This window comes from Orycteropus afer, unplaced genomic scaffold (assembly GCF_000298275.1).
Source record: "Orycteropus afer afer isolate SDZICR_OR568_19922 unplaced genomic scaffold, OryAfe1.0 scaffold00168, whole genome shotgun sequence".
NCBI lineage: Eukaryota > Metazoa > Chordata > Mammalia > Tubulidentata > Orycteropodidae > Orycteropus > Orycteropus afer.
Genome location: NW_006921755.1, coordinates 3,553,222 through 3,559,075, shown reverse-complemented (window position 1 = coordinate 3,559,075; position 5,854 = coordinate 3,553,222).

Sequence of the window (5,854 nt, the reverse complement as noted above, 5' to 3'; positions counted from 1 at the left end):
ACTCAATAGCACATAACAACAACAACAACAAATGTAATTTCTTAAAATTCTACATTTTCATTCATTATATATGCACAGTATTGAGATTTAGTTATTGGAGCATTAATATTTTGAGACAGTGATTTAGTCTGCTCTTCTGTCCTCTGCAACCTCTGCCTTCATTTTTTCAAGAGAGATTTGGTATTTGTTTAAAGAATTAGATAACTATTGTATAAACATCTTCCAAAAATAGAGTATTTAGTTTCAAGAAGAATATACTGAAATAAACACCATGAATGTAAAAATTTTCAGTTGCTGGAAAAATATTGAGATCAGAATACATAAAGCTACAAACCCCACCTTTAAATATATAGTCAAATGGGAAGGACAAACATGAAAATAATTAGCAGTAAAACAGGCCAGAATGTTGAGTTGTACAAGACAAGAAAGGAAATGCTGTGTAGTCAGTGGGAGTTGAAGAGAGGAGGGGTTATTGCTCACTTGGATAGGGAAACTAGATGGCCAGTGGAGGGAATTTCTACCCAACTTGCTGACTGAAGAGTGAGATAGGTAGAAGGGAAAGTATGAAATGCAGAGGAGGTAGGCATCAAAGACATGTCTAGCCCTATGTCTCCACCCTGTAATTTGAAATAGCCCCCTACCTTCAGCTTGTGCTCAAGGAGTAGGAATAGACAGCCAGCTTTGTAACACATGATCTCATACCCTTAACTACAATTGACTGGTGAAGAACAAGGAATAGACACCCATGTTTGTGGCACATGATTCCATATTTGGAACCACAGCCAACTGGAGACCTTATCAGGGAGAAATTGTCAGGGTGGACTGAGCTACTCAGATTATTTTTCAGGAATTTGAACTATAAAATTCAGAGACTGTCAGTTAATGGTGCACACTTAAAGAATTATTTGGAACTGGTCCAGAGTCAATCTGAAGTTTAAAGACATTATAAATAAGCACAGAAAGCTGATATATAGAGCAAAGCAAGGAAACAAAGTAGGCTTGCAGAGCCAAGAGATGGGTCTGTGAGAGACAGGAGTGGCCTTGATTTCTGGCTTTGCAGTCCTGATCTTGAGGTATGCTGCTGTGCTTCATTTCCTGTCGCAGGATCTCAGTGATTTTTGCTGCTTTTATCCTTACAGTAAAACACCTTTTTTATAAACAGGCTTGAGTCAGTTTCTGTTCCTTGCAATTGAACAGCCTGACTTGGAAACGTAAGTATTGAGCCTTGTTGTTAGGTGCCGTCGAGTCATATCCGATGCACAGCAACCCTATGCACAGCAGAACAAAATACTGCCTGGTCCCACGCCAACTTCATGATCCTTGCTATACTTGAACCTATCGTTGCTGCCACTGTGTCAATCTATCTCATTGAGGGCCTTTCCCCTCTTTAGTTGACCCTCCACCTTACCAAGCATGACATCCTTCTTCAGTGAATGATGCCTTCTGACAACATGACCAAAGTAGGTGAAATGAAGTCTGGCCATTGTTACTTCCAAAGAGCATTCCAACTGCACTTCCTCCAGGACAGATCTGTTAGTTCTTTTAGCAGTACAGCATTCTTCGCCAGCACCACAACTCAAAAGCATCAATTCTTCTTCAGTCTTCCTTATTCATCCAGCTCGCACATGCATACAAAGTGATTGAAAAAATACCATGGCTTGTGTCAGGGGTACCTTAGGTCCTCAAGGAGACATCCTTGCTCCTCAGCACTTGAAAGAGGTCCCTTGCAGCCAACTTTCCCAGTGCTATACGTCATCTACTGTCCTGACTGCTGCTTCCATTGGCATCAGTTGTAGAACCAAGCAATGTGAAGTCTTTGACAACTTCAATCTTTTCTCCATTTATTGTGATGCTGCTTATAGGTCCAGTTGTGAGGATCTTGTTTTCTTTATATTGAGATGTAATCCATACTGCAGGCTGTGTTCTTCAATCTTCATCAGTAAGTGCTTCAAGTCATCCTCACTTTCAGCAAGCAAAGTTGTGTCATCAGCATATCACAGGTTGTTAATGATTCTTCCCCCAATCTTGATGCCACGTTCTTCTTCAGATAATCCAGCTTCTCAGATTATTTGCTCGGCATACAGATTGAGTATGGTGAAAAGATACAACCCTGATGCACTCCCTTCTTGATTTTAAACTGTGCAGTGTCCCCTTGTTCTGTTTGAACAACAGCCTCCTGGTCAATGTACAGGTCCCTTAGGAGCATTCTTCTCAGTGTCATCCACAATTTGTTATGATTTACACAGTCAAATGCCTTTGCATAGCCAATAAAACACAAGTAAACATCTTTCTGGTATTCTTTGTTTTGAGCCAGGATCCATCTGACAGCAGCTATGATATCCCTTGTTCCACATCCTCTTCTGAATCCATCTTGCACCTCTGGAAGTTCTCTGTCAGTGTACTGCTGCAACCGTTTTTTAATTATCTTCAGTAAGATCTTACTTGTGTGTGATATTAATGCTATTGTTTGATAATTTCCACATTCTGTGGGATCACCTTTCTTTGGAATGTGTACAAATATGGATCTCTTCCAGTCAGTTGGCCAGGTAGCTGTTTTCCAAATCTCTTGGCATAACCAAGTGAGTGTCTCCAGTGGGGCATCTCTTTGTTGAAACATCTCAATGGGTATTCCGTCAATTCCTGGAGCCTTGTTCTTCGCCAATTCCTTCAGTGCAGCTTCGACTTCTTCCTCAGTACCATTGGTTCTTGATCATACGGCACCTCCTGAAATGGATGATGATCTACCAGTTCTGTTTGGTCCAGTGACTGTGTATTCCTTCTATCTTCTTTTGATGTTTCCTGCATCATTCAATATTTTTTCCCATAGAATCTTTCAATATTGCAACCCGAGGCTTAAATTTTTTCCTCAGTTCTTTCAGCTTGAGAAAATGCCAAGCTTGTTCTTCCCTTTTTGTTTTCTAACTCCAAGTCTTTGCACATTTCACTATAGTAATTGGCCTTGCCGGCTCGAGCTGCTCTTTAAAAACTTCTGTTCAGTTCTTTTATCTTGTCATTTTTTCCATTTACTTTAGCTACTCTCCACTCAAGGGCAAGTTTGAGTCTTTTCTGTCATCCATTTTGGTCTTTTCTCATCTTTTTAGTGACCTCTTGCTTTCTTCATGGATGATGTTCTTAATGTCATCCCACAGTTCTTCTGGTTTTCGGTCATTGATGTTCAATGCATCAAATCTAGATGGTCTCTAAATTCAGGAAGGATATATTTAAGATCATATTTTGGCTCTCGTGGACTTGATTTAACTGTCTTTAACTTCAAGTTGAACTTGCATATGGGCAGTTGATGGTCTCTTCCACAATCAGCTTCTGCCCTTGTTTTGGCTGAAGATATTAAGCTTTCTCATTGCCTCTTACCACAGATATAGTCAATCTGATTCTTGTGTATTCCATCTCACGAAGTCCACGTGTATAGCCATTGTTTGTGTTATTGAAAAAGGGTACTTGCACTGAGTAAGTCGATGGTCTTGCAAAATTCTATCATGCTATTTCCAGTATCATTTCTGTTACCAAGGCCAAATTTTCCAACTACTGGTGATTCTTTTTTGTTTCCAATTTTTGCATTCCAGTCACCGGTGATAATTAACATCCTAACTGCATGTTTGGTCGATTTCAGACTGCAGAAGCTGATAAAAATCTTCAATTTCCTCATCTTTGGCTTTGGTAGTTGGTGCATAAATTTGAATAATAGTCATATTAACTGGTCTTCCTTGTAGGAGTATGCATATTATCCTATCACTAACAGCATTGTACTTCAGGACAGATAATGAAATATCCTTTGTGATGATGAATGCCATGCCATTCCTCTTCAAATTGTCATTCCCGGCATAGTAGACCACATGGTGGTCTGATTCAAAATGGCCAAAACCAGTCCATTTCAGCTCACTCATGCCTAGGATATCAGTCTTTATGCATGCCATTTCATTTTTGACAACTTCCAGTTTTCCTAGATCATGCTTTGTACATTCCATGTTCTGATTATTAATGGATATTTGCAGCTGTTTCTCCTCATTTTGAGTGGTGCCACATCAGCAAGGTCTCGAAAGCTTTACCTTATCCGTATCATTAAGGCTGGTTCTACTGTGATGATGCAACTCTTTCCTGATCCTATTTTGAGAGCCTTCCGACCTAAGTGGCTTATCCTCCTACACTGTATCAGACAGTGTTTCTGGCTATTCATAAAGTTGCACAGTTATGTATCAGACAGTTTTTCTCTGCTATTCATAAGGTTTTTCCTGGCCAATTTTGAACCTTGGTGCCTGAGAAGATGGTGATGCAATTAACCGTGACAGGGAAGGTAAGTCAAGGAGAAGGTGTGTGGAAGGAGGATTTTATTTTGGATGTGCTAAGTGTGGTAACATTGAGAAGAATGGGAATTCCAGAACACTTAATTGTGGTCATGTTCAGCAGTTGTTCGAGTAGAACAAGGGGGTAGTGCATGGTTTAAAATCAAGAAGGGTGTGCATGAAGCTTGTATCCTTTCACCATACTTAATCTGTATGCTGAGCAAATAATCCCACAAGCTGGACTACATGAACAAGAATGTGACATCAGGATTGGAGGAAAACTCATTAACAACCTGCGATATGCAGACTACACTATTTTGCTTGCTGAAAGTCAAGATTACTTGAATTGCTTAACTGATGAAGATCAAAGATTATAGTACTCAATATGGATTACTCCTCAACATAAAGAAAATGAAAATCCTCACAACTGGACCAATAAACATCACTGTAAATGGAGAAAAGATGAAAGTTGTCAAAGATTTCATGTTACTTGGATCCACAGTCAACACCAATGGAAGCAGCAGACAAGAAATGAGACATCATTTGCACTGGGCAAATCTGCAAAACATCTGTCTCTTTAAAGTTCTGAAGAGCAAAGATCTTAACTTTGAAGCGTAAGGTGCACCTAACCCAATTCATGGTATTTTTAGTCACCTCATATGCATGTGAAAGCAGGACATTGAATAATAAAGACCAAAGAAGAGTAGATGCTTTTGAGTTGTGGTGTTAGTGAAGAATACTGAAAGTACCATAGACAGCCATAAGAGTGAACAAATCTATCCTGGAGGAAGTGCAACTGGAATGCTCCTTGGAAGCAAGAATGGCTAGGCTTTGTCTCACCTGCTTTGGTCATGTCAGAACAGGCCATTCCCTGGAGAAGGATATCATGTTTGGTAAAGTGGAGGGTGAATGAAGGAGAAAACTCTGAGATGGATTGACACAGTGGCTGCAATGAGGGAGTCGGGTATAGCAAGGATTATGAGGATGGCCCACAACTGGGCAGTGATTCTTTCTGTTGTACATAGGGTCACTATGAGTCAGAGCTGACTCAGCGGCATCTAACAACAATAACAAAGGGAAAATATTCAGTAGTAGAAAATGAGGCCTGAAGCCTGGGGGAAATTAAAGCCAGAGATACAGGTGTTAGAACTTTCTGCATAAGGCTAATACTTATAGTAGAAATTGAAGATCGCCCTGGGAGATGGTACAGAAAAACAAAGGATGACAAAATCTTGGGGAAAATTCATTTAAAGAATTAGCAAAAGGCAAAGGGAGATGGAAAGTGGTAACAGAAAGATGGGAAGAAAACCAGGGTAGTGAGAGCAAGTTTCACAAAGACAACAGCGACTATGCAGTGATAACCACATGGTGGTGAGAAATAGGGTAGGAATCAAAAATAGCACTGGGTTGTGTAACTGGAGCATGATAATCCTTCGAGAAGGCAGTTGCAATATAGAAGTTGGAGTAGAAGCCAGGTGGATATGGTTTTAGCAGGAGATACTAAGACAGTGAACGAATACAACTTTTTATAAAAGTTTGAGAAGATAAATATATTG